The 9,477-nt window shown below is 32.9% G+C and overlaps 1 non-coding gene across 1 annotated transcript; it reads left to right on the top strand.

Moving 5' to 3' along the window:
* Nucleotides 1-2,427: 2,427 nt before the first annotated feature.
* LOC111728041 lies at nucleotides 2,428-2,531 on the top strand. The gene has a single exon (XR_002775457.1). It is a non-coding gene; the product is annotated as a U6 spliceosomal RNA (small nuclear RNA).
* The last annotated feature ends 6,946 nt before the right edge of the window (nucleotides 2,532-9,477 follow it).

Raw genomic sequence — 9,477 nt, forward strand, 5'->3', positions numbered from 1 at the left:
TTCCATGTGTCCTATAGGCTTTCTTTATTCTTTTCTCCTTCCGTTTTTTTAATTCTTTAGTTTCAGAAATTTGGTTCGATTCCTATATGATATTTATCACTTTGAAGAATTTATTATTCAGATTATGAATTTTTCTCATATCTTTGTATTGTTCATCTGTGTCCTCTTGCATTTCACTAATCTTTTATATCAATATTTGAAATTTTTATTCATCTCATATATTTATTATTGGAGTATATTAAATAATAAATATTGTGTTTATTTAGAAGTATCATATTTTCTCACTTTTTCATGTTCTTTTGTGTCCTTGCGTTGATATTTGTATATCTGGTATAACAGTCACTTCTTCCAATTTTTTTACTTAGCTTTCATGAGAAAGATTGTTTGCTGAAGATGTATCTATAGTGCTGTTTCATGGGGTATTTTAACTCTGGGTACATGAAGTGGTATAATCTTTGCATGATTTCTTTGGATGTAATCAGCATCGGTGGTGTCTCAGATGTTTCCTCAGTGACTTAGGCTACACTTGTGAGTGGAAACTATGGTGCAGCTTGGCTGAGGACAGGTTTACCTACTCGGTCAATCCTTGGGCCACAGTGGTAGCAGTGGCTGAGTAAGCATGCCTGTTCCATGGCCTGCAGACTGGGTACAGAGCCACTGGTAGTAGCAACTTTTGGAGGATAATTTTTATACCTTTAGGTGGCTTGCTAAGGTGGCAGTGGCAGCAGTGGATTCAGCTGGTGGACAGGTCATCAATCCCCTGGAAAACATTCATAGAATCATAGTTAAGAGTAGCAGTGACAGGCAAATATTCAACTCCCAAGTGATATTTTCTAGAGCCAGTGGTGTGCAATGGGCTTAGTGGACCATTTTCTAGGTGGATACTGACAGTTGTGGTGGCAGCAGGCTGGATAGGCCCATCCTCTATGACCCAGGAGAAGTACACAAATGTAGTGATAGTGTAAAGGGGAGGCAATCTTCAGTCCCCCAAATGATATGCTTGGGCATCACTAGGAGGTGGGCTGAGCTTGCTGCAAGCCTCCTGATGGTGTATATAGGCACTAGAAGCAGCAGGTAGGGTGAGCTGATTCCCAGACCACCAGATAGTGTACTTGAACACTGAAGCCAGCGTATGAGGAACACTGGTGGAATGAGTTGTGTTCCAGCCCCCTGATGGTGCACATATTTGGGGGAACAGGGCAACTCCCAGGCCCTCTGGCAGTATGCTAAGGTACCAGTGGCAATTTGCATCTGATGTGAGGCACCTTGATGCACATATACTCTGGTGGCAACATGAGGAGCTTATTGATCTCCACACTGCTAACTGCCATGCTCAGATTACAGTGGTGGGAGAGAGTAGAACGAGGCTTTCTTCAATCCCCAATACAGAACTTGAGTAAACTGATCCCCAGCCCAGGGAAGGCACAGGTAATTTCATGGTGGCCCTGCTATTAGGGTGATTATTGTCAGTGGCAGCAGCCCGGGGCAGATAACTCCAGGTACTAGGGCCCCCTCCCTTTGTTCTAGAAACAGCTCCCTAGTGTAGTACATTAGCCTATCCCTGAGGTGTAGAACACTATGTAGGCTACAGAAAGGGAACTCAACCAAACTACTACAGGCTTCTGAGTGGGTGTGAGGGATGTGCAAAGGAACGTAGAGATGTAGAGATACATGGACTTTTGGGACCCAGGGCAGAGTGCCATCTGGTGGGGCAAACAGTGCTTTGTTACAGCTGCTTGGGTCTTGGGATGTGTGAGATCCAACACAAACTTGTTTTCTGGAAGAATGTCATCATGTAAACTCTAGGAAACTCCTTGAACTAGTCTCAGGGCCCATGAGAACCAAGAGTCTCCTCTTCAAACAATAATTATTTAAAATTATTTACAAAAATATTTTAGTGGTCTAATTTTAAAACTATCAAATTATATTTTAGGAATGATAATGTCATGGCACTCTCAGCTGTTCTATTGCTTCTTCATTAACAATGGTACTCAATAAATGTTAATTTTCAGCTGGAGTTGGTAGAGGAATGATTTATTTTCTGGATACTTAGTTTTTCTTAAGCAATATTTCCCATTCTTCATAAATAGTATCATTTTCATTAAGATGCAATAAATCAAAGATGGATTCATTCACTGGATCAAAGAAATGATTTATCATGGATATGGTTTAACATAGTGTTGAAGTTTTCTGTTTTCAAATAATTGATGTTACAACTTTTAATTTATTTACACTGGATAAGAACAATTACAAGATAAAATTTTACATTTTATGAATTATATATGGGTTTAAGTAGAAAAAATATATAATTCTTAAAGTTTATTTAATACTACGACTTCTCTATATAGTTTTACAATTATTATATCTAATTTTATTACTGATCTATTAAAGTGTTTCTAAGCAATTGTCTATTGTAAATATGAATGCATAGCTTCAGCACCACATATTCTAAAACTAAAATGATACAGAGAAGATTAATATGGCCCTTGTGCAAGAATGACATGCAAATTCAAGAAGTGTTCTATATTTTTTGCTTGTAAAATGTTTTTGCAAGGTCATGGTAACTTCAAATGGTAAAACCTACAAGAGATACAGAGATACACAAAAAAATTAAAAAGTAAGAAATTAAAACAAACTATAAGAGAAAAAAATCACTTTTAACAAAGGAAGACAGAAAGTAAGAAACAGAGAGGACTACAAAACAACCAGAAATTCTAAGTAATAATAAGTTTTTACCTATTAATAATAATATTGAATGGGGACAGACTAAACTCTAATCAGAAGACCAAGAGTAGCTGTGAATGGAATTAAAAAACCAATTAAAAAACCATATGTTGAGTACAAGAAACTTCACCTATAAAGATGTACACAGACTGAAAATAAATGATCAAAAAACATTTCATGCAAATGGAAAACTAAAACAGAGCAGGAACCTATATTTCTATAAAATAAAATGGAATTCAAGAAAAAACTGTACAAAGAAGCAACAAAGGTCATTCTATAATGAAAAGGAAGGGTAATTAATCAAGAGGATATAACAATTCTAAATATATAGGCACCTAATACTAGAGCACTCAGATACATTCAGCAAATCTTATAAGAGTTAACCGAGACTACAACACAATAATCTTTGGAGACTTCAACACTCCTTACTCAGCATTAGACATATTACCCAGATAGAAAATCAACAAAGAAACTTTAGACTTAATCTACACTATTGACCAAATGGACTTAATCTTTATATTTGGAGATTGTTTCATCCAATAGGTTCAGAATCCATATTTTTTCCTTTGCTCCTGAATCATTCTCAAAAACAGACAATATATTAGGCCACAAAACATGTCTTTAAAATTTCAAAAAAATTGCAAACCTTTTAAAAGCATAGCAGTATTTGAAGTGCTAGAAATAGTGCAGCAAATAAAGCAATGTTCCTACTTTTATGAAACATATTTTGTTAAGAAATGACAGGCAATAAACAACAAGCAAATAAATACGTAATGAGCTGAGAAGAAAACAAGGGAAAGCAATAGTTCAAAGGGTAGGAAGGAGCTATTTTAAATTAATGGCTATAATATTATTTTTGACAACATGGCCCTTGAAAAAAGATCTGGAAAAAAACAGGACGAAACTTTAATTTTTAACACAGCAGTTTTCTCTAAAGGTTAAAATGGAATATGTTCTGCTCATTTATTTATGAACTGCTTTAAGAAAGATTCAGTGAGAAAAAATGCCATTGAGGCAAGATCATTGTTGTGGTTGCTTTAATGTAGTTTAGTTTTGTTTAGAACATGAGATCCCTTTAGGCTAAAATTTACATAAACATAAGCAATATGTAATATTTAAGGAACGATGGAATTCCTAGGTATTTTTAAATTGAGGCATCAATAGAGACAACTCTATTTCTTTTCCAGGGTGAAACACAATCCAAATCCTAATTAATGGCATCTAGAGTTGAACTCTCACTTTCCAAGAGTTTGAAATTCAAATCAACCATATTGGTGTCAGGGAATATACGAATCATACTAACAAAAACAGAAAAATATTGAATCAGAAACTCCTGAACTAATAAATGTCTGACATAAGCCGAAGGCAAAATGTAAACATCACAGAATCCCAGCTCTATCCTGAGGCACGTACATACATATAAAAACCAAAGCGTATCACAAGAATATTGCTTAAATATTTGTAATATTCTCTTTCTTCTTTCTGTGGTCTATAAGAAAAATAAATTTGAATTTTGGTCAATATTACTCTTAGGAATTAATTCATCCATTACTGTGTTGATTGAACATCTAGCTAGCTATAAGCACATTGAAAAGCCAATATTTTCAGCACTGTCCTTATTTCTAAATATATATGTAGGATTAAATACAACTCTTATTCTTCTGAGGGTTTGTAGTTTTTAATGGGTGAGATAACATTTAAATTAATTAAAATCAAAATATGTTAACGTGCTGACTTTTAAAAAGAAGTGCTAGAGTAGCCCAGAGGGGGAGTGTTTAATTCTCCATGGAGAAGCCAAGGAAGGATTTCCAGAGCAGTTCATAGTTAGAAACTGTAGTCTTAAAGAATAGTAAGGAATTCTTTAGATAATTAAAAATGAAAATGGAGATAACAGCAGAGAAAAGATTGCCCAAGGATGGAGATGGCACAGTGTTTCACCTAAAAAGTTAAGTTGTCTGCATAATCATTTGAAAAGGCCAGTACCCAATCAACACAAACTGGTATGGCATACTAACACATGTGAATTTTATCCTAAAAGTGTTAGGGGAACTTTTCAGTATTTTAAAGAAGTTAAGTATAGTGTTGACACATCCTTGCCAAATTTAATATTTCATCTTTTTTCCCTTAAATTGTCCCTTTCTAAAGGGTGTGTAATGACAGTTAACTCCAGCTTTCTTTTTATTTCCCTAGTGATTGGTGTTAATCATTTGTTCTTGTGCTTATTGGGCGTATTTATCACTTTTCTTTGTGAAGTACACATTTTTTAAATCAGTTTATTTGTCTTTTTAAGGTGTAGAAATTTTTTCAACATTCTTGACACAAGTCCCTTGTCTGTTTAGAATGTTGTAGAAGTTTTCTCCCTCTCTCTGGTACCTTTCCATTTTTGCACCTGAGTTGTTCTATGAGTAAGTATTTGTGATTCTGATAAAGTCCAATTTACCAATATTTTATGATTTGTGCATATAAATTACAAAATCTCTCCATACATTAATGTCACAAAGATCATTTTCTAATTATTTCATCTAGAAGTTTTAAGGTTTTCCACCTAGGACAATTATCCATTTTGAGTAAATTTGGTATGGTCTGAGGTAAGGTTCAATGTACAGATCTGTACAGATGCCAAGTTGTTACAGTGCTGTTTGTGATAAAGATATCATTTTTCCAATTAAATGACATTAGCACCTTTGTCAAAATCAATTTACCAAACATATGTGGTTTTATTTTTGAACTCCTTATTCTGTTCCATTGATCTATATCAATTATATGTCTAGCTTTTTGCTAATTTCAAACTATTTTTCAATTGTTCTATCTTCCAAAAATTTTTCCCTCTATTCTAAGTCTCTTGTATTTTTAAAAAAATTTAAGCATCCAGCTTGTCAATATCTATCAAAAAATGCTAGAATTTTGTTAATATCTGTAGCCCAGTTTAGGGTTGATTGGTATCTTCCAAACCACAAACATGGTTAATCATTTCATTTTCTCTAGGACTACCTCAATTTCTTTGTGTGTCAGTTTGCTATTTTTGGTGTAGAAATCTTAGATATCTTTTATTAGACTTCAACACAACATTATATGATTTTTTGGTGCCATTACCCATAATGTTGGTTTTATAATGCTTTTTATTAATTATAAATAAAAATGAAATTGATTTTTGGACTTTGGACTTGCATCCTTAATTTGGCTAAATTAATATATTAGTTATAGTATTTTGTATAGATTAGGATTTTCTAAGGAAATAATTATGTGAAATTAAAGACAGATTACATCTCCTTTTCCAATGTATACTATTTGTTTATTTTTTTTCTGTATTATAATGGCAAAGATGTTTAGTTAAATATTCAAAGGCTGTGTGAAAGAAAGCTTCTTTGCCTTGTAATTGACCCTTCATTGGGAAAAAATTCTTTAAACATATATTGTAGAGTTGATCCTATGTTGCCAATTTGCTTCACTTTTATTTACTTAATTTTTAAAATCATTTTTTATTTGATTTCTTAAAGACAGAGTTTCTAGGTATAGAATTCTATTGGCATTCTACACATTTATTTTGCCAAGCTTTTTAAAATTGTGCTATGGTTTCTAGCCTCCATAGCTTTCTGGTGAGAAACATGTGGACTTTCAGTTTTTTGTATTGTGTAATGTGTCTTTATTTTTCCTCTGACTACTTTTTCTTTATCTCAGATTTTCAGTGACTTGATTATTCTATCTCCTTAAAGGGTTTTCTTCGACTGTATCCTATTCTAGGTTTACTTCCTAAATTTGTATTATTTATGTCTTTCAAAAAATATGGAAACTTTTCAACCATTTTCCTTCGATCATTTCTAGCGCCTTATCCTTTTCATCATCTCTTTTCCCAAGATGATGAATATGTATATAGTGAGAATAATACTTTTAGACTACATAAATATCTTGTGTCTCACACTTATATGCCCTAGTGTTAGCATCTGTTAATGATTCTTGCTTACAAGTAGTACTGAGGTGTTAGCTAAGTGGCGTTGGCCACATGGTGATTTTCTTTTTTCATTGTTTTTCTACATTCATAACTTGTAAGTCCAATTGAAATGTAAAGTAATTTGTGGTGAAAGAAAGTAGATCAGAGTTTCTGTTCATTTGTTTGCTTTCCCTCAGGAAAATGAGGAAAGAAAAGGGGCATCTTATGAAGACTCACAGAGAACTTAGGGAGGCGATGGATATGTTCACTACCCTCACTATAGTGGTGGGTGAATATATGTGGCACAAATTACATTTCATACTAAATACTTGAAGGTTATTATCTGCTGATTATTCTTATAAACCTGATTTTAAACAATATAACTGGAATTTCTCAAATATCTTATTTCTCCTTCACCTAATTCTGGTTCAAAGACTGTTTTTCACAAAAATCTTCATTTTATCAAAGTTGCTTTAAATGATTACCATTTATATATATTTTTATAAGACAAAGATAATAATAGCAGTTTAGGAGGAATAAATGAAGGTACAAAAACAGAATAAAAAGAAAGGAAATTTTGTTTGGGATTTATTAAAATCGGGATTTGAGTGGCAGAAGAATTAAAAATGCATTTTGTTGCTTGAAAAATTGTGCCTTTTGATTTTATATTTGAGTATGCATAATCCTATGAGGAAAAGATGAAATGATCTTGGAAGTTAAAAGAAAGTGAATTCCCAGACTGAAGGTGACAAAAATTAAGTGTTCATCATTAAGCTCAATTTAATATCCTCTATAAGATGAGATTAAATCTGATGCTTTCAGAGGTTTTAATTTCCCCCCTTACTCTAAGACTATGTGATCTGTGACTTTTGGATAAAATATGTAATGGTCAGGAGCTTAAAATTAATTAACTTACTAATGTAAACACTTTGTTTATGTCTAGTCAATTCATTGCATAACCCTTTATGAACATGATACTTAAGAAAACAGCTTACTGGATGATTACATGTTATAATGAATAATCATTTCTCTTAAAATGTCCTTCTAAAAATAAACTGTACGTTGTAAAAGAATGATAAACTTCAATTACCCTAAATTGTGAAAAGAAAATCTTTCCTGGAAAATAATACTCTTAACTTATCAGTTACATCGTATAAATGAGCTTTCATACTTGTGAAAGGAAAATAATACATTTAAACTTAATAAATATCACAAAACACAAAGATACATTATGATATTTTGAAGCAGATTATTATTTAAATTTATAAATTTTAAAATACTTCTATGAAATAAAAATAAAATATGAAAGTTTTGAACATTGAAAAGAACACATGGATAGATGACATAAGGGCCTTTGTTTCTTCCACTAGAAATTACATTATGAGTCTTGAAGAAAAATTATTCAAAGATACTTGTTAAATCACAGTCAAAACAGCCTTCTTACATTGTGATGGGTATAGGAACAACTAAAATGGGATTTTTGCAGTGGGGGAAAAAGGATTGGGCTCAAATCATAATACAGTTTTTTGAGTGGGAATTTATAGCCAAGGAGTAGAGGAGGGATCAGAGAAAATGACTAAATTACTAAAAGGAAATGTCAGGTTTAAGGGAGATTCTGGCTTAACCCATGTAACAAGAATCTTCCAGAAGACAGGCCAGTGTGATAGGCATCACCTGGAGGATGGTGATGGGGCTGGGGGGAGGATAAGGAACCTGATCAGACGTTAGTGATCAGGTATTAGGGTGGGAGTCCTTGTTAAACTGACTTAGGGTTCTTTGGTAAAACTAGATGTTTACAAGGAAATGTATAGAAGAGACAAGGAGAGTAAATTTTGGCCAAGCAGAATTTTTGTCATGAGCAAAAAGTAGCGTTGTGAAAGCCTATGTGGAAGAAAATGGAGTCAAACTGATAGAAAAGTCTCTAAAGATCACCTCTTAGCTGTGAAAGCACTATCAGAATGATGACCTTTAACAAGTCGTAGTAAAATCATTTTGAAATAACTAAGTTTAATTTAGGAAATGAGTCAGTGCGATTATTTTTCTAAAAGAAAATAATTCTTCAAAATGAGACTGCATTAAACATCTAAAAAGTAATCATTGCATGCAGGCTGTGCACAGCTTGCACTCTGGCAAATTTGTAAGACTTAAATACTAGACTGTTCAACTACTTCCAAAAATCAATGAGAAAGGGGGTCACAGATGAAGAGCACAGCAATTCTTGTGCATGGATGGACCATTATATGCTTAAAGGTAATGTTTAAATGCTTCACTCTCCTTAGGGAAATCTCTGCCTCAGAATTCCCACTACCTTTAAAAGAAAATTATTTCCTTTGAAAGTCAAGACTTTCAAAGATTTTCCTGACTGTTTGCTGGCATTAGAAGAACCTAGCTTAATTCTATGGATATTTACATAACACTTAGTACATAATGAGAAAATAAACAGGGTAAACCATAGGAAGGGAAAGCATGTGAAAGATAAGAACAGACAATACTGAATGGAAAAACAAAATGGTATAACAGAAAAAAGAATTATACAGGCTTGTAAAAAAAATGACTACTGCTCAGACAAACAGTTTTGAAATGTAAATGATTTTATAATTAGTACTTAAAATATCTAACTCTCATTTCTTTCGGAGATAATTATGTATTTCCTAACGAAACCAGACCTTGAGGTTTTCATATCAAATGTTTAAAAAGGATGAGAAAAGAAAATTAATTAAATATTTTATATAAGTTGTACTAAATCTATTTGGACCAATCTTTGCCAAGAATTGGCTTGATTAATTGATACTATAAATGCTTAGACACGAATTATTACTATTCTG

Source organism: Otolemur garnettii, unplaced genomic scaffold, assembly GCF_000181295.1.
Source record: "Otolemur garnettii isolate 467f Iridium unplaced genomic scaffold, OtoGar3 scaffold00004, whole genome shotgun sequence".
Classification (NCBI taxonomy): domain Eukaryota; kingdom Metazoa; phylum Chordata; class Mammalia; order Primates; family Galagidae; genus Otolemur; species Otolemur garnettii.